Source organism: Cuculus canorus, chromosome Z (assembly GCF_017976375.1).
Source record: "Cuculus canorus isolate bCucCan1 chromosome Z, bCucCan1.pri, whole genome shotgun sequence".
NCBI lineage: Eukaryota > Metazoa > Chordata > Aves > Cuculiformes > Cuculidae > Cuculus > Cuculus canorus.
Genome location: NC_071441.1, coordinates 14,811,293 through 14,830,307, shown reverse-complemented (window position 1 = coordinate 14,830,307; position 19,015 = coordinate 14,811,293). Strand labels below are relative to the sequence as shown.

General features: G+C 38.7%; 1 long non-coding RNA gene across 2 annotated transcripts in view; it reads right to left on the bottom strand.

Annotated features, from left to right (window-relative positions):
- Nucleotides 1-2,433: 2,433 nt before the first annotated feature.
- LOC128850328 (uncharacterized) overlaps nt 2,434-19,015 on the bottom strand; it is a 30,302-nt gene continuing 13,720 nt past the window's right edge. Inside the window, exons 2-4 of one of the 2 annotated variants that reach the window (XR_008447637.1) lie at nt 12,501-12,604; nt 12,193-12,297; nt 2,434-3,340 (exon numbers count right to left, since the gene is read on the bottom strand). This is a non-coding gene — a long non-coding RNA (uncharacterized LOC128850328). Of the gene's footprint in view, nt 3,341-12,192; nt 12,298-12,500; nt 16,891-19,015 lie in introns of those variants that run through there. The other variant, XR_008447636.1, reaches the window with a different exon arrangement.

Below are 19,015 nucleotides of genomic sequence, written 5' to 3'. Positions count from 1 at the left end.
GGAGGCTACAAGCTAACAGCTATAAACTCTTTGTCCCAGGTACCACCATCTTGTTTGAATTGACCTTATTTTTGACAGGATTAATGAGTTAATTTACTCTCTGCAGTATGCTCATGAACTGAGGGTTTTAAAAACAAAGTTATTCCTGACATCAGCAATGTGACTTTGCTCTATGGCAGCAATATTGGCCATTTGATATAAAACTATGTCTTAAATAGGCTATTTCTCCATCTCTAACACTGAAACTCCCCTTTCAACCCTTATTTTCATCTTGAAAACTTGCTGTTTTTAATAATCTAAATTGAAGCTTCTGTTTTAAATATTAGCATGTTTTTAAGTTTTTAAAAAAAGTATTAGCAAACGAAGAACAAGAAGCTAAATGTGATGGTAGTACAGCTTTTTCTTTCTACGAATCAATAGCAAATCCATGGCAAAAGGAGAGGAGGTATATCTGAGCGGTTGTGTAGACAATATTTTCACCTCCCAAACAGTATTTCATAAATTCCTTCAAACAGCAAGCTATGGTCAGCACAATGTGCTTGAACAAAGGAGTGAAGTAGTTTTAATATTTCATAGCTTTAGTGAAGGAACAAAAGTCCACACAGTATCTTACCATTTGTCAGTGACTGAAAGGAGAGTGTTGCTCTTAACAGCCACACTTCTTCATGATTCTTCTAGATTTCAGAAGACTTTGAAAGCAGAACAAGATTACAGTGATGGACGATTAAACGGAAACACGAAAACAAAATGCACACAGTTAAATCTGTGTCTGGTATATGGTTTGGGTTGGAAAGAGTCTTTAAAGGTCATCTAGTCCAACACCTCTGCTGTGGCCAGGGATGTCTTCCATTATATTTAGGTTGCTCATACCCCTGCTCAACTGGACTTGAACTCTTCCAGCAATGGGGCAGCCACTTCTCTGAGAAACCCGTTCCAGTGTCTCACCACCTTAATTATAAAAATGTTCTTCCTTATGTCCAATCTAAATATTCCCTCTTTCAGCTTAAAACCGTCGGTCTTTGTCCTGTGACTACAAGCCCTGATAAAAAGTCTCTCTCCATCTTTCCTTCAAGGCTCCTTTAAGTATTGAAAGGCTGCAATAAGGTTTTGCCAGAGCTTTCACTTCTCCAGGCTGGAAAGCCCCAGCTCTCTCAGCCTTTCCTCTTAGGAGAGCTGTTCCATCCTTCTGATCATTTTTGTGGCCCTCTACTGGATCTGCCCCAACAGGTCCATGCTTTTCTTGTGCTGAGGACACCAGGCCTGGTTGTAGTACAGTAGGTGATGTCTCATAAGAGTGGTGTAGAGGGGCAGAATCACCTCCCTCAATCTGCTGGCCATGTTTCTTTTGATGCAGCCCAGGATACAGTCAGCCTTCTGGGCTGCAAGTGCCCTTTGTCCAATTCTTCATCCACCAGTATCTTCAAGTCCTTCTTCCCAGAACTGCTCTCAGTCCATTCATCCCCCAGTCTGTACTGACACTGAGGATTGCCCTTGGATTTGGCCTTGTTGAACTTCACAAGATTCAGTTTTCTCTACTCTTCAAGCTTGCCCAGGCCTCTCTGGATGGCATCCCTCCTCTCCGGTGAATCAACTGCGCCACATGCTTGGTGTAGTCTGCAAACTTGCTGGCAGTGCAGTCAATCCCACTGGGTCTGGGTCACTGATGAAGTTATTGAATAATATTGGTCCCAGTACAGTCCCTTGAGGAACACCACTCACTGCTGATTTCGACTTGGATATTGACTCATTGATTGTAACCCTTTAGATGCAGCCCTTCAGCCAATCCCTTATACATCTAATAGTCAGTCCATTAAACCCATATCTCTTCAACCTAGAGGTCAGAATGTCGGAAGAAGTCTTGCTTTCTGGGCTGGAGAAATCTACTGGTAGAGCTCTGTACTTCTGTTACGTTGTTTCTAACAACTGTTCTACAAGATTCTCAGCAGCTGTAGTTTTTTTATGAATTTATGTATCCGTATTCAGCTGAACAGCTGAAATCCACAGTCCTTGTTGTTCCTTGACAGAGAAACTGATAGGCTTTCCGGTTTTTATACAGTTACCTTTTGCAATGGCAACATACTGCAAATGTTTCATTTTATTTTATTTTTTAATAGAATCATAGAATGGTTTGGGTTGGAAGGGACCTCTAAAGGTCATCTAGTCCAACCCCCTTTTGACAAGCAGGGATATCTTCATGAGATCAAGTTGCTCAGAGCTCTGTCCAAACTAACTTGAATGTTTCATGGGGTCAGGACATCTACAACCTCTCTGGGCAACGTGTAAAAATTTCTTCCTTCTATCTAGTCTGAAGCTACTCTACTTTTTACTGTGCATTATCACCACACCATATAAACCCACCCATCTGACATACCAGATGAGACAGCAGACAACTTACCGTACAATTATATACAGTTAAAGTCTTTTCATCTAAATAACAGAAAACATAAACAGGTGCAGCTTATTTGTTTATTGCATAGAAGACAGTAAAGTGCACATAAGTATCATCTAAACACTACATAGCAAATTACTGCAACCATTATGGTGCTTGAGACAGAATCTTTGCAAGACTGCTCTCAGTGCACATGAAATGCTTTTATAAACTCCTGTGTGTGTCTTGCAGGCAATCTGCATCCACCCATACATAAGCACCCTCATAGGAGTCATAATACAGTCGACTCAAGGTTAAATGTCTCCAAGCAAATTAATTCCCTTGTTTGGCTATTGCAACAGATTAAATAGCCATCTTACATATAACGACTTGCTATTCATGTCCCACATCAAGACAGACAGACAGACAGATATTTCACCAGAACTAATTATTTTTACTTTTAATGATCCCATCACTAGCTGACCTCCACAATACAATCACATTTCCCTCAAGCATAATAGCTCTTTCTTTCTGTTAATCCAAGAGCTTGACATATACAGTTTTTACAGTCGGTTAATGTTAACGTCTCCTCTTCGTCCTAGATAAGCTGCTTAGAATCACATTTCCTGTTCAGACAAAACAACTACCAGCACCAGTCACTTTCAGCCTTATGTCTTCTGCTTCCCACTGTTGAGGATTTACCACAATTAGCAGATTGAGATTGCTTTCATCTGATGTTACACACACACTGCTGAAAAGCACTATCATTCACTCTACAAAATTTTTCCTTCCTAATACACACTGGTTTGTTAGGCAAGATCTGTTTCAAATCTCTTCCTTTACCATGGACTGCACAGAGCACAAGCCAGCTGCCAGCAGTTGTTTACCCAAAACATGGAGTCACAGAGCAGAAGAAAAACAGGTGCACAGTAAGGACTGAGGTTCACAGGGTCTCTCTCTCCTCAGCTGCAGCTTTTGAAACAGGAAAGAAAGATAGCAGTTAAGCTTCGGATACACAAATACCAGGTGAAACTATTGTCCACATTAGTGAAAAAACAATATCCAATAGGTTGACCAGATTGATATGAAAGGAGACAAAAGGTGACAATAACATTCAGAATTCCTTTGAATGCTACTCTTTTCAGTGTAGAGAAACAGCAAGTACTGGAGAGGGAAATAAATATTACAGTCTTTGGACTGTTAGAATGAGTTGTATTTTAAAATTATATCTATTACGAATTAATCTTCTGTTCTCAATTTTAGTAAATGCAAATAAAACTTGTAAACCTGCATGAGCTTCGCTAGAATTGTGCCAAATATAGATAACAAAGACGCTCATGTCTGTCTAGCTTTTCTGAACAGCTTAATGAAGCCATGGAACAAAACAGGAGTGCAAGCATATTGCAAACCAATGAAAAAGCCACCCAACAGTGGCTAGAACACAGTGACACAGACATGAGACCATAAGATACTCTCCAGCAAATATCTAAAATAAATGAGAGACTAAACAACAGCTAGTATGCTTCCTAAGATAGCAGATGTTATGCATTCTCTCTCCAATACACTTTTCAGATATTCTACCATTGCACATCTGTACACGGTACATAGTTTTCAATGCCATGAAATAGACAACTGATTTCTGGTAAATGCATTGTAACGCTAAATTTTTGGTGTTATCCTTTCAAAATAAATCTCCAACCACAGAGATGAATTGACTATAAACCTACAAATTTCTCAGTAAAAAGCGTCACAGTACTAATTTGCGTTGTTCAAAGATAATCTCCCTTCGGTCAGTAGTTTATTGTATCGGTTTCAAATGTTTTGCATTAAAATAGAAAAATAAAATAGAAAAAAGGAACAAGACTCATTAATCTCAAATTCAACATTATTACGTCTGTAACAGGTGAAAAATACGATAAATCCATACAGAAGTGAGAGAAGAAGTGGATGGCAAGTAATGCCCTTCTTGTAATCCAGATACATGATAAACCATAGTAATGGAATGCCACTGATCAAACTTAGCAGGAAATTAACTCAAATGTGCAATCAAACAGATGTCCAAGAGTCTTAGGGAAAAAACACCCAAATGTTTTTTACAAAGAATCCATGAAAACAACATCTAGCTTAACTAATTTTCCCTTATGAAAGTAAAAAGTTTAATCAGAGTTGTGACTGTTCAACATTTTTCACAGAAACAACAACCATATTGTTTATTTTTTGACACATTAGAACATTCAGAACACATTCAAAACTTACCTTCCAAAAAATGTTTTCCATCGAAGACATGATTTCTTAGTAAAATCACACTGAATCCTTCTACAATAACCTTATGAGACACAGTTATCTTAAGATTTTCACTCTACACTATTCTAACACTCAGGTAAATAACACTTCATCTCTGCATACTTTGCCACTGACTTGGCTTCAACTGCGTAGACTTTCCTAGCTCCAGCCAGCACTGCAAAAAAGGAAAGCACTCCTGATCCACAGCGAAGCTTGGAAGGACCTTCAAGGACCTTCAACATTCAAGAACCACCTTTAAAGCAAATGGCAGACCAAGAGAAAGAATATAGTTGAAAAGTCACTTCCTGACACCTCTTTTAAGTAACTAAATTTTCTTAGCTTTACCCTGCATTACGTAAACTTGGCATTAGAAAAAAAAACACTAATTCACTTGGAAAAGTGAAAAGGCTTGATATTGAAGAGTTTTAACGTCCTTAATCTTTACTTCAGCAGTAACAGCATATTTTTAAAAGACCGTGTATTATTTTCATGTGTAAATACATAGTTACGGTTTGGAGGAAATAGATTTTTGTAATAAAGTTTGATTAGGAGAAAAATTTGTAAAACAAGTGTAGTCTGAATACACTGGGGAGGGAGGGATGACATAACAGTCCTTTGAAGAACTACAAATTCATATCTTTATGAATGAAAAATCACCCTGTGATATAAAAGTATCTTGTATAAAACCTAACCATGTGTCTTTGTTCAAATGTTGGCTTCGCTTGCTGACATTAGTATTAAATCTTTAACTTGACGTGGTGATTCTCAAAGGCCCTCAGTTTGACATAAATCCCAAAATCTTTCCTTATCCATCAGTCCAGTGGCTCACTTGTCACAAGCCAAAATGTTGACTGAAATGTTTCAAAGGTCAAAATTTTTGTTTGACTCTATAGTGTAATGCCAAGCTGGAGACTGTTGCAGTAGTGCAGACAAACCTCCAGTTCCTCGCTTTGTTCCGTTATACAGATCACTCAACACTGCTGCACAGGCATAAGTACATGGAAAGAAAGGCTAAATGCTGCAGAAATTGTTAAGATGATGTGATCTTTGATGCAAAGCCCACTTTTACACAGCCCGACAGAATTAGGCTAATGCCAGTACCTTGCTTCCCCAAAACTTTAATAACAGCTTTGAGAAAAATCTCACAGAACAACTCACTACCCAGGTTCCTCCTACAGCTTTGTGTTTGACTGAAAAAAAGGAGTGACAGTTTTCCTGTTCCTGTGGCTGAAATAGTCATTAAATTTTGATCAAAAATATGCATTCATAGGTCTGCTAGGTGATTTAAGCCACCTGCAACTTGAATCTTCTATAATTTCAAAGCATTTTGACCATGAAACTGAGCTACGTCCCTGATCCAATCTCAAGAGTCAAGAGCAAAGAAGCTTAAATGAAATACAAATTCAGAGTAATACTGCAGCTTAGTATACTGCTATCTCTATTTTTTATTGTTTCTCTGCCTCAACTTACAATATAACGTACATTGTTTAACAGCTTTTAAAAACACAAAAAGAAAACGTGTATTCAAACAGAATATTTTTGATGGAATTATAACCTCATAGAAAGAAGGGCACATTCCAGTCCCCCAAAGTTACTCTCCATGACATTTAGATTATGTATTAAAGACTATAGTCTCTAAATCTGGCCTAAATCTGTTGTATGTAATATAAATCTGTATTACAGAAGTATTCCACTGCAAAATAAATTAACATTGCTTCTGATGTTGCATATAGTCTGAAGTTTGTCATACAAGCCAGAACCTTGCCTTTATTAATTTTCTTTCCTAGTGAAGGATTTTATTAAGCTCGTTATTTCACATCAGAGATGACAGGCTGTTACAGAACCAGTTTTATTTCTATACTTTGGCAGGTGTTAGAATATGCTGCTATGCCCAGAAGAACCAGATCTTCAGAACAGCAAGAGGTAGTAAGTATTGGTTATGTAAGCATGTGGAGAAACAACAACGAGGCCAATTTCATTGAGCCATAGATCTGAGAGAAGGTTTAGTAGGCTATTTCTCAATACTTAATGGGAATCACAAATACAATAATGCTTTATCTCTGCATATGTGGAAAGTATAAGGAAGAATCAACCACTCAAATTCAACATAAAAAAAAAACCCCAATGGAGTAGTATCGCTTTTTGCACCAGCCCTAATTCTGATGCCATTTCTTACACTGTACCTATGTCTATATCAGCAGATAGCACAGCTGTTTTGAAACATTTCTTTTCTGGATTACTTACTAAGACTAACTCTATCCTGATTTTCTTGCTGCTGGAAGGGTGGTATGGTGGGGCACAAGCAATCTACAGGATTTCTGAAGTTTCTTGATGGTTTCCTCATAGTAGTAGTTAGTAAGCTCAGCAGAGGACCTGTTCTCTTGAATCTGCTGCTAACAAACATTTCTAGCCTCTAGTGAGTGGATGACTTCTAGAAAGCAGCTTTGTGAAAAAAAAAAAAAGACACTTAAGGGTCCTCCTGATAAACTACAAGCTGAATACAAGTCAGTCCTTCCAGGACCATCTGTGTTCAGGGCTGTATTAGAAAGAGTACAGCCAGCAGAGGTCGTGAAAAGACCATTTTTAAGATGACATTTGGGATGCTCTGTCCAGTTTTGGTTTTCCCACCACATGACAGACACTGACAAATTGCAGCATTTCCCGTGGAGGTCCACCGAGATAATTAGGGATCCAGAGGACGTGACATATGAAGAGAGAAATAGGTTTGTCTAGTTTTAACAAGAAGAGGCAGGCTAAAAGGAGAGTTTATTGCTGTCTTCATCTGCCTAATGGGAGTTCAGAGAAAACTGAGACTTTCCTTGAAGGAGATGCACAGTTATAGGACAAGAGGCAATGGACAAAGTTGTTACACAAGACATTCCAACAGAGGTAGAAAAGGTTTTTCACTGTGAGGGCTATCATACAATGGAAGGGGTTACCTTTGGAGTCTGTGGCATCTCTCTCTTTGGATCCATTCAAAATGTAACTGGAGAGGCCTTAAGCAAGCTGTTCTGGTTAGCCCTGCTTTAAGCAGAGGTTTGGACTAGAGACACCCAGTGGTTCTTTTTGACCTAAATTACTTTAATCTGATGAATTTGTAATAGCATGCCTTGCTCCCCAAGTGGCATTGCTGTTACCACTGGCATCTCCTACAGAAAGCTTTCCTCCATCTAGACAGGATGAGCATTCTAACAGAGCTAAGAGAAGTTATTAGGGCAAAAGTGTTGTGAAATAACAATACATGTTGCTGGTATGCTTCTTTCTGATAAGTAGAATGTTATAGACATAGTTGAGTGATGGTGATGTTATACATATTGGGAGGAAAGGTAATAAACTGTACTTACTTCAGTACTTATTTTGAAATGTGGAAGCAGCTACTTCAGCAATTATCAGAAATCAGCATCACGAATAAACTATATCCTACTCTCCTCATCACAGTTCAGTGCTGCTCCAGCTTTCACCTACACAAATGAATAGCTTTCCTAATGTGAATTTAATGGGAATTACTTATATGTGCAAATATGCTTGAATACTTGGACAATTAGTTTCCTGAAAAACACTTTTAAACAAAAGCAGTGGGGGCACAGGTCAAATAAGGAAGAGAAACTACAGACAGAACACATAAAACTAAAAGAAAAAATGTCATATATCTACAATGACATTTATCATTCAAAATTACTGTATATCAGCAAGATTATATAGATTTCATTTTTATTAGCTTTGCTTCTAAGTTAGCTATTCATAAATAGACTACTAAAAAAAAATCAAAAAGCTCAGAACTTAATAATTCCTTTCTGAAGAAGTATAAATGTGTCAGCCTTTACTCAGCCTGAAACAGCATTATACGCTGTTACTGTAAAATTTAGCTATGAGCCTTTTTTTTTTTTTTTGGTATAACCAACTGAAACACTCTGAACTCCTCATTTTGTCCCTTTAACAATTCAAAATCTAAAAGTTTTATAAATATTTAGTGAAAGCTCTAAGTTGACTTCTTTTAAGAGTACATACAAAGATGTATATACAGTCAGAATTACTATATTAATGTGAAGACTCCAGCCTCAGATTTAGTAGATTCTGAATTTCTCCTTATTTTTTTTAAGCTTCAATAGACAGTCAATCCAAGCACTACTCCCAGTTTGTCCTAAAATAGCTAGCTTCTGACAGACGGCATTTAAATTTATCAACAAGAATTCTCTCAAAGGGTCCAGAATTAATTTTGTCCAGCACAACTTGGACACTTTGTTGCACTTCCTCATATAGATAATTTCTCCAAACCAAACAAAGCATAGAATAAGAAAAAAATATCACCAGATATCTCTTCACTATAGACAATTGTGTAATAAATCATACAGAATTTAGGGAAGGAGTCAATAAAAGTAGAGAAATATATTGGAGGAACACAGAGCAGGTAGAAAATAATGAGACAAATAGCAATTGAATAAAACCCCTTGCACATCACATAAGGTTGGAACTAGATGATCCTTAAGGTCCCTTGCAACCCAAACTATTCTATGAGTCTAAAGCTTTTGTTCAGTAACGGGGGTGTTAAAATAATTGTGTTCTTTCTGCCTTTTTAATCTCCTCATTGCCATTATTAAAAGTTTCTGCCTGCTGTATATTTTCTGGATGTAGGATAAATACAGTTGCCATATTTCCAGTAGATCAAGTCTCAGCACAATGGGTTTCTGAGGTCCTCATGGGAAAGCATTTTGCCACAATGTAGACAGTTCAATTTTTTCAGCTACATTTATTCTGAAAATTGCTGTTTCCCAACAGAATTGGGGAAAAGAGAGATCATTTTCTAGGTGGGTGGGCAACAACACCCAGCCTGTAATAGTCTTACTATTAGGTACGCTGAAGAGAAGCCAAGATGCCTCCAACAGTTGGGAAAATAAATAAATCAAGAGCAGAAGCAAGCTAGCTGTGCTGCTGCACAGCAGCAAGACTGCAAGACTTCCTATAGAGGCAAAGAATATACAAAACCTGAATTCCTTACTGCAGGCACAAAGATGGAATGGATATGTTACCTACAGAGATAAATTTGCCTTTCGCATTATAAAATATGAGCATTCTATTTGGCAAGAAGTCAATGGCAAATAAAATCCTCTTTCTGTTGTTTCTTTCATCATATATTCAAGTTATCTATTCCAGTAAAAAAATTATTCCACTAATGATACAGTGGCTCTGCCAACCCAGCTGGTATCATCCAATACCATGTGCTTTGTGGTTTGATTCTGATGCCTATAGCAAACTGGAGCAGCCCTGTGCACACCACTAGTTTACTGACATTGTTGAATTAAAAGAGGAGAGGAAGGTTGTCTCAGGTCTGAAAGAAACTGCAGAGACTGAAACACTTTTTTTGTTTGTTTCTATAAAGGTTTGTTCCATTTCTATGGAAGTAAAGAGCTAAGTGTAGTTTTTAAAGCAGCACAGTTTACCTAAGCTGACTGGCAAAGAATAATTATCAGCTGCACTTGAATTTATTACCCAACGGAATTAGTAGTTAAAGCACAATGATCTTAAAACAATTCAATAACACAACTCTACTCATTTTGGTCACAAATACACTACACATTTAAAGGCAAATATTCTGTTACAAGCTACCAAGGACTCTCTTCTGTGATGTAGTAAAGCCAATTTGTTGGTGCGAGTTGAAGTTAGAAGCTCCCTTTAGAAGAAAGAACACACAGAAAGGTAAGAGAAAGGAAGAGAAGAAGAGAGAAGAGATGAAAAAATGACAAGGTAAAAATAATAGTAATAATTGCAGCTTCATTTTTCTCTATCGGTTTTTTTTTTTTGCAGTCTGCTGCCCAGACATCACAAACAGAGCTCACATAATCTCAGCTGACATTCTGGGGCCTAGAAAATATTTCTGCTAGGCTGCTGTTTACAAACTGCCTATTTGCTTATAGCAGGTCACATGTAGTCTAATATTTTTTGCTGGGTTTTATTATTTTGATATACAAACAGTGCCATAGAAAGATATTCAGTTGACACAATGTGCAGTGATTAAAGAGCAGAGAGAGACAGTGAAGTCAGGACACTGGACATTGCACACAGTGCCAACTAATACAATTTTGTGTAAAATCTGAACTGTTCATGTACCAGTTCTGAATGAATCATTATCAACAACCACAAAAAAGAGCATAGCCACAATTATGAATTGTTTGGTGAAGATTAATACTCAATGGACGGATGCAGTCCCAGGGAAAAAAAGTCAAGATTCGTGAAAAGTACAGTGAAGAACAATGAGGAAGCTAGCATTCTGCAATATAAATAAATTGTGTGGCTTTGTCTACACTACCATGTGTAACTCTTGCTGATCCTTCTTAAAACAAATGCTGATGAAATAATAGTGACACTGAGAAAGACAGCAAGAATGTTAACAGGGCACATTCAATTTCTTCACACAGAAAAAGACAAAGAGGTCTGAAAATGCTCACCTTAGCAGCAAGACTACGTAGGAAGAGACAATACAAATTGGAAAAATGGAGGAACAATATCAAGAAAATTAGACTTTCAGTCATCATGTGTCTCACAGCATAAGAATAAAATGAAGGAATTTGAAAGCTTATAAACTAAAAATCTTACTAAAGGAGATACTTTTCTGCGTAACACGATTATATTATGGAATTTGTTGCTATATTAAGGGTGGAATCAGAGAAGAATGTGCCTGGAGACTGGGAGAGGGTCAGAAAGTCTCTGGTTAGTGTTAGTAATTTAAAAAAAAAAAAAAAAGAAGTAAAACAGTTGTAAAATACACTAGTCCTGTGCTTTGCACTTCAAGGAGCCTAAAAAATGAAAGCAGGAAATGACTTAATCTGGGAGGCTGGGAGGCAGATTATCCTACATCTCCCAGTGTAAATTTTCTTTTGTCTTTTGCCAAGTACCTGTTTTGGGCAATATTAGAGGCAAATGACTAGATAAAGAAGTAATAAGCATTGTTACATTCATTAAAGTAGTCTTCAAGATAGATAGATAGATATACGTATATGTGAGTGTGTATGTGTGTATATTGTTTCCAAATCTCTACGTAATATGAATGGAGTCGCAGCAGCCACTTATGTGCTTGCTCAGTTTTTAATGACTGTGAGATGCAAAACGTTCGGTGGAGACCTCTGTGAAAGAGACATAAACTAGAATAGCTTCGCAAGTATCTGCAAGTGACTGTGTAGCACAATAGCAAATACGCCCCTGTATATGGGCTCCAAGATGCCAAATGGGAAAGATAACAACTTAAAATGTCAAGAACCATCTACGTTCCCAGACTGTCCACAGAAGACAGCAAAGGAATTCAAAGCCCATGTCTGGATCCATGTTTGGTGCCATTCATCTTGAGGATGTACTATCACCATCATGCTTTGTCATGCATGTACTTGACAATAATGCCAATAATACAAAGCATACATGAATTACTGTATTCATGCACAAAGTCCCAGGTGAGAAAAGACTCCAGTCTGATCAGTGTTGCTTACAAGGCAAGCTGAAGTTTAGAGCCTAAGCAGCATACTAGAATATTTAAGACTCTTAACAGAGCTTACCTTGTCTGCAAAATCAATGTAGTTCTCTAGGACAGCTCTGTGGTAAGTGGCCGTCCTCACAAAATCCTGCATCATATTCTGTTGTTGAGATAGGCAGCCACAAAACTAAAAGGAAAGGAGGAGAGGAAAAATAGGAAAACTATAAAAGCCGTTTTCTATCAATCTTGCCCTAAAATACTCGGTACTTAAATTACCTCGGTCTCGACCACCCTCTGAATAAACCTAAGCTACCCTTCTAACTGACCTGGTGACTAAGGTCAGGCAAACAACAGTAACAGATTTCACAAACTGTCACTGAATTTCACTACCTAAAAATAATGAGCCACAGATGCTTCATCTGTTCTCTGACTGAACACAGAACTCTCATTTTGACCGCAGCATTTATTCAATGCATTTGAAAATGTGTTGTATTCTGAAACAGAAAAATAGAAAAGACAGAAATGTAGCAGTACTCACAAAACCAGTAAATTAAGGTAAGCATCCAATAATAAGATAAACCCACATTCAGCCCATATTTGAGAAGAATGTTTAAATGACTTATGGTGTTCATAAATAGTAAACAGTTTTGAATGTCATTAAACAGACAAGAGCTGTTGCAAAGATCTGGACAGCATCAGAAGATTTTAAGAAGACCCTGGATGCATGCAACAGCATTGACTAGGATTCTCCATTTGGTTTAGCTAACTCCTGCAATTGCCTGCAATGTTGAACTCTAGAGGGGTGGCTGAACGCAAGCCTCAATCTACTATTTCTGGTTAGTCTGCACTAACCCAGGCTCCACACAGAGACCCGCTTAGGATTATTGTGAAACCCATGGATTTGAGTGAGGAGGTTTGCAACCTAGAATGAACCACCCCAATTTAATTGGCCTAAAAAGCCAGGCTGAGGACCACGTATCTTCCTTTAGAAGCAGGCTAGCTAAAAGCTCAGAGTTATAGCCCTTTGGATTCTGAGGATAAAGACACTTCCAACATTAGGTAAATAACAGGAAAAATTATGTGGATCTAAAAAACAAATTACCAGTTCAGATAAAGTGCTTTTATCTCTATCGTTTAAAATCAAACCAACTCCCTAAGCAGAAAGCAATTCTTTATTGCTTTATGTCCAAATGAAAGATACACGTCAGTAATTGGAAAAAGAACTATCAGGAAATATTGTCGGGGAGGAGGTTGAGGGGTGGGGAAGGTGGAAGGGGAGGGAATGGGAGCAGATGACAATGATAAAATCAGAGATGGAAGTCCTGCATCTTCTGTTCATACAGACACAATAGAAGACAAAGAAATCAGAACACACTACGTTCATAATTTACTAAACAGTACAGAGAGGAAACTTCTACAATAGTTAACAAATATTTTTTCAAAAAATAGCAACCGCTTTAAGCATGTAACTGCACCGGGAAGTACGTGTTAGGTGCCCTGATTATTTGCAGATAATTTGATCATTCAGTACTTTGAATGGCCTTTGAAACAAGGAGGCTGAAGACAATGGAAACAAATAATTAATCAGCTTCTCAGTACAGTAAGCAAGGAGAATTTCCCTCAGCATTTCAGGAATTTTTTAAATCCTCAAAACAGAAGTTTGGTTCCACTGATCCTTTTCCACTGCAAAAAGCTGGTATATCCGGAAGAAACGAGACTTAAAAGTCAATAAATGCCTTTCCCTTTTGATTTGGAAATCAGGACAAGCTCAAGCACAGGCTCTTTGGGAACAAAAACTAAGGCCTGTGTTTACACAGCCCAACATAAGAACTGTTGCTGCAGTTATCTTTAATGGGCTACAAGAATGTTTTTGAGTAGGGTCTTGAGAGACATGCTCAGTAGAAAATTTTAAATTCTTGGAAAAAACTTTATATTAAAGACATCATTGAATTCACAAATTGCTGCTGTTCTTATCCACAGCTAGAAATCAGTAAAACTGGAAAACAAGATAGAAAAGCTCTGTTTTTTGGGGCAGTCATACATTATTTCACCATAAGGATTTCACACCAAAAATGCGACAGACAGCCATACTTGCTTGGAGAAGTCCAAATCAAAGAAGGGCAAAACCCATTGAGCCTCTGGCCTACCTCACACAATGGAGGTCACCTGTAAATGTCCAAAGTTCAAGTAGTTTCTCTCAGTTGAAATTAATGTATGCAATGATATAATTTTGTTGAAAGTCTGGAGCAATAGCTCTAAGAAGCATCACAGCATTAGTTTGCTGTGAATGAACAGGTTAGTTTAATTTTATTTCAGCCAAAGACTGCAGGGGTGGCAGAAATTGAAAACCACAACTCCAAGACTTATTCAAATGCACTTCCACCTTCTGGAGAAATCTGCTAGAGAGCTGACCTGTTGCCATTCTGTGGGAATATTCCCACGTAATTTCCAGGTGGGAGAAAGTTCCACTCTGTTACTTCTGGCCTGTCAGCTCCAGTAGGAAGATGATTTCCCATTCAATTCTGTGTATCTGAATTTGGGGTGCCATGGGGGCCTCAAAATACTGATGTTGTTCCAGAAGTATAGGTACATTGCCATGAAAATGTATAAATGTCATCAACATGCCCTTTTCACTCCCACACGAAGATTACAGCCAGAATGAAAAAGTAAGTGACTGGATCACGACAATGAAGAGTGAACCAAATGGCAGAAGTCATCTTTCTGCTGGAAGATGCAGAAATTGGCTTAAAGCAGATCAGTCTCTTCATTCTTTCTCTGCATGAAGAGGCAACATCAGAGAAAATTCTGACACCAGAGGTTTTTTTCCAGGCAGTCACCCATGATCCTAAGCTTTTTTCTTTTCCTATCTGAAAGCGAGATACAATGCTACAGATTCAGTGACATACTTGATTCCTTTCTTTTCTAGTCATTCTTCACACATCATTTTCATACATCTGCAGAGACTTTTTGGTGCCTTTGAAAAACATCTTTGGTGTCTTTGGCATCCAAAAATCAGAATGATTTTAAAACAAACACTGTAACAAAAACTGGAAGACTTTGCCTAGAGAGGTTATGCTGTAGAAGTTTTAATCCTTGGAATTTTTCAAAACATAACTGTACCGACCTCTGAGCAACCTGGAGCTGAATCTGCTTTGCAAAGGAGGTTTGACCTGATGACCATATGAGTTGTCTTCCAATTGAATTACTCTTTCATTCTATGAAAATAAAATATTATTTCCTTGTGATACAGTACTTTTTTATATACAAATATGATGTTTGTTTCTGGAGGTCTCCAGAGTGCTGGCAGATTACAAAAGTGGTATTCACTGGGTTAAAAGCTACATCAAAAGTCGTGGAGATTTGGGAGGATCAAGAAAATTATGGGCCCATCAGTCTTACTTCAGACCCTAGGAAAGTTATAGAATAACTCTTTGGCAAAAGCGTGATTTAGGAAGCTTAATAATAAGATCTGGAACATGTGGTACCCAGTTTCTGATGTGGAATGACATGAGGCCATCAGTCATGTTTTCTGTAAAAATTCACAGCTGATTGATGTCAACCAGAAAACTGTACCCCCACTGATGAACAAAACCAGTGACATAGTTTGTTGTATGAATAGATGAGGAGAAGGCTAAAGAACTCAACTTTTTTTGCCTCAGCATTCAGTGACAACCACTCTCCTAACCCCTCCTGGGTCAATGGACACCAAGATGGGGACCAGGGGTGAATAGCCCCTCCCATTGTGAGGGAAGATCAGGTTTGTGACCACCTCAAGAATTAGAATGTGTGTAAGTCTATGGGATCTGATGAGATGCATCCCAGAGTCCTGAGGGAAGTGGATGATGTAGTTGTCAAGACATGGCAGTCAGGAGAGGCACCTGGTGAGTGGAAGAAGGGCAACATTGTGCCCATTTTTAAAAAGGGTACAAGAGGATCCTGGGAACCACTGACCTGTCAGCCTCACCTCTGTGCCTGGGAAGATCATGGCATAGATCCTCCTAGAAGCTATGCTAAAGCACACAGAGGACAGGGATGTGATTCAAGACAGCCAGTATGGCTTCACCTGCCTGATTAACATAGTGGCTTTCTGTGATGAGGTGACAACATCACCCCTTTCTATGGTGGGGTGACCACATCAGTGTACACAGGAAAAGCAGTGGGTGTAATCTATGGGTGTAATCTATCAGGACTTCTGTAAAGCCTTTGACACGGTCCCCAACAAAATTCTTCTCTCTAAATTGGAGATATTTGGATTTGATGGGTGGACTCTTTGGTGGGTAAGGATGGACGGTCAAATTCAGAGAGTAGTGGTCATGGGCTCCACATCCAAATGGAGATCTGTGACAAGCAGTGTCCATTAGGGGTCCAGTGCTGTTTAACATTTTCATCAATGATATAGACTTCAAGATGGAGTGCACCCTCAACAAGTTTGCAGATGACACCAAGCTGAGTGGTGCAGTTGCCACACCAGAAGGATGGGATGTCATCCAGGGGGACCTGGACAGCCTAGAGAGGTGGGTGTGTGTGAATGTCATGAGGCCCAATGAGGCCAAGTGCAAGGTCCTACACTGGGTTGGGGCCACCCACGCTTTCAATACATGATGGGGACAATCTGATCGAGAGCAGCCCTGCAGTGAAGGACTTGGGCATGCAGACTGATGAGAAGCTTGGCATGAGCTAGCAATGCGCACTCACAGCCCAGAAGGCCAAGGGTATTCTGGGCTGCATCAAAAGAAGCGTGGCCAGCAGGTCGAGGGAAGGGGTTCTCTCTCTCTACTCTGCTCTCGTGAGACCCCATCTGGAGTATTGTATGCAGTTCTGCAGTCCCCAATATAAGGATATGGAACTGTTGGAATGGGTCCAGAGAAGGGTTACAAAGACAATCAGAGGGCTGGAGCACCTCTGCTATGAGGACAGCTTGAGAGGGTTGGGGTTGTCTCCCAGCCTGGAGAAGAGGAGGCCCCGAGGAGACTGTACAGTGACCTTCCAGCACCTGAAAGGGGGACTACAAGAAAGCTGGGGAGGGACATTTTACAAAGACATGTAGTGACAGGATGAGGGGAATGGCTTTAAATTGGAAGGGGGAAGATTTGGATTAGAGTGTAGGAAGAAATTCTTCATGGTAAGGGTGGTGAGGCACTGGAACAGGGTGCCCAGAGAAGTTGTGAATCCCCTCCCAGGAAGTGTTCAGGGTCTGGTTGAATGGGGCCTTGAGCAACCTCGTGTAGTAGGAGGTCTCCCTGCCCATGACCGAAGTGGTGGAATTAGATGATTTTTAATGTCTCTTCCAGCTCAAACCATTCTATGATTCTATGATTCAATGATTCCGTGATTATATGGAATGAGTCCCTTGTGTGCTGACAAAGTGCTTACTGACTGAATTTCTAAGAATCCAGTTCCCTTGGGCTGACACCTGAAATTATTCCCTCACTAGCGTTTTGGAATAAAATCATTTCTATTGCAGTAATCAAGATTCTTAAAATGTCTGAAAAAAGACTGCCGAAATTCACTTACAAAGTAGCATTGTGGTAAGTGACCTAGTCTGCAAACTGTGATTTAATATCAGTAATGCTCACAACAAAATTATCTAGTGCTTATTGAAATATTAGTAAACGAGTTGTTAAAATGAAAAGAATCCCATTAGTCTAATTTACTCTGGTTAAGGCATCGCAATTCTGTATAGTTTGTTGAAAGCTATAACATGAAGAGAAAAATATTTTGGATAAATATTGTCAAACAGGTGTAAACCTAAGGATTTCTGGGAACTTTTTCTTTGGATCCTGTGTGGTGAATGCTGTTGGAGTTTTACTAGAGTACTTGTAATGGATGTCACTGTGAATTTCTGAAGTCAAACACATAATTGAATAGAAGCAAAAAGATTTTCATCCTCACTCGGAAATAATGCTCCAACCTCAGGCATCTTGAGTTGTAATCTGGCCTTGATAAGCTTATTATAATTCTACTGCATGTTTCACTTTTTTTTGCAAAGCAAGGATTTTATTATTTATTTTGCAATTCCTTCGTTCTAAATGGAAAACTGCCTTCCCTTTTGTTAAGAGAAGACAACCTCACATTTTGATCATGTGATACACTCTTGTGATAAATTATGGACTTAGTTCTATTCATTTTCTCATATGCACTCAACATTGCAACTACGCACCTCTAAAGAGTTGCAAGGCAAATTTACTGCTTAGTGTAGGTACTGCATTTCAATAGTAGCCTGCAGCACATAATGCAAAATAATGTAAGTGCAGTGCTTCTCCATGGCTATAATCTCCTTAGATTGGAACGTCTAACAGCTATTAGTAAAGTAAATTAATTTGATGATTTATTGCAAGTAGCATTACTTTGGATTGCTATTGTGTGGAGATGGTGGCGTTTTATTCATCAGTGAATTTTCTTTCCCTTATTTTTTGTATGTTGGTTTGTTTGTTTGAGTTTTCTCCCTTTCTTTCCCACCCCCATCCCCTTTGAAGAAATGAGAAATTCCATCTGTTTTAAACAGGTGGATGAGATGCTCCATCTTAATAGCTTGTGTTTATATGTCTTGTGTTTGTATGTCTGTGTCTTCTGCAGTAAGAATAAGCATTTTGTAAAGAGAAATCAGTACAGCAACTCTCCTTATGCAGAATGAAAGCATTCGAATGACAGTTTACCAGGAATGGGAGTATGAATATGCCTGCAAGAAGTGCTACAGGGGTCTGGGTCTTCTGTTCTTTTTGGGAAGGAAGTAGCATGAAAGAGACACTATAAGCAGGGCTCTTTCAAGGCTGTTCCTGTTGTTTTTCATCACTGGAATGGGTGGTAGCTGGCCTTTATTCAGTTTCTACTCAGTTTAGTTTTTAGGCTATCAGTGCAGCAATATCTGCAGAATATCTCTAAGTTATTAAACTGTACAACTGAGT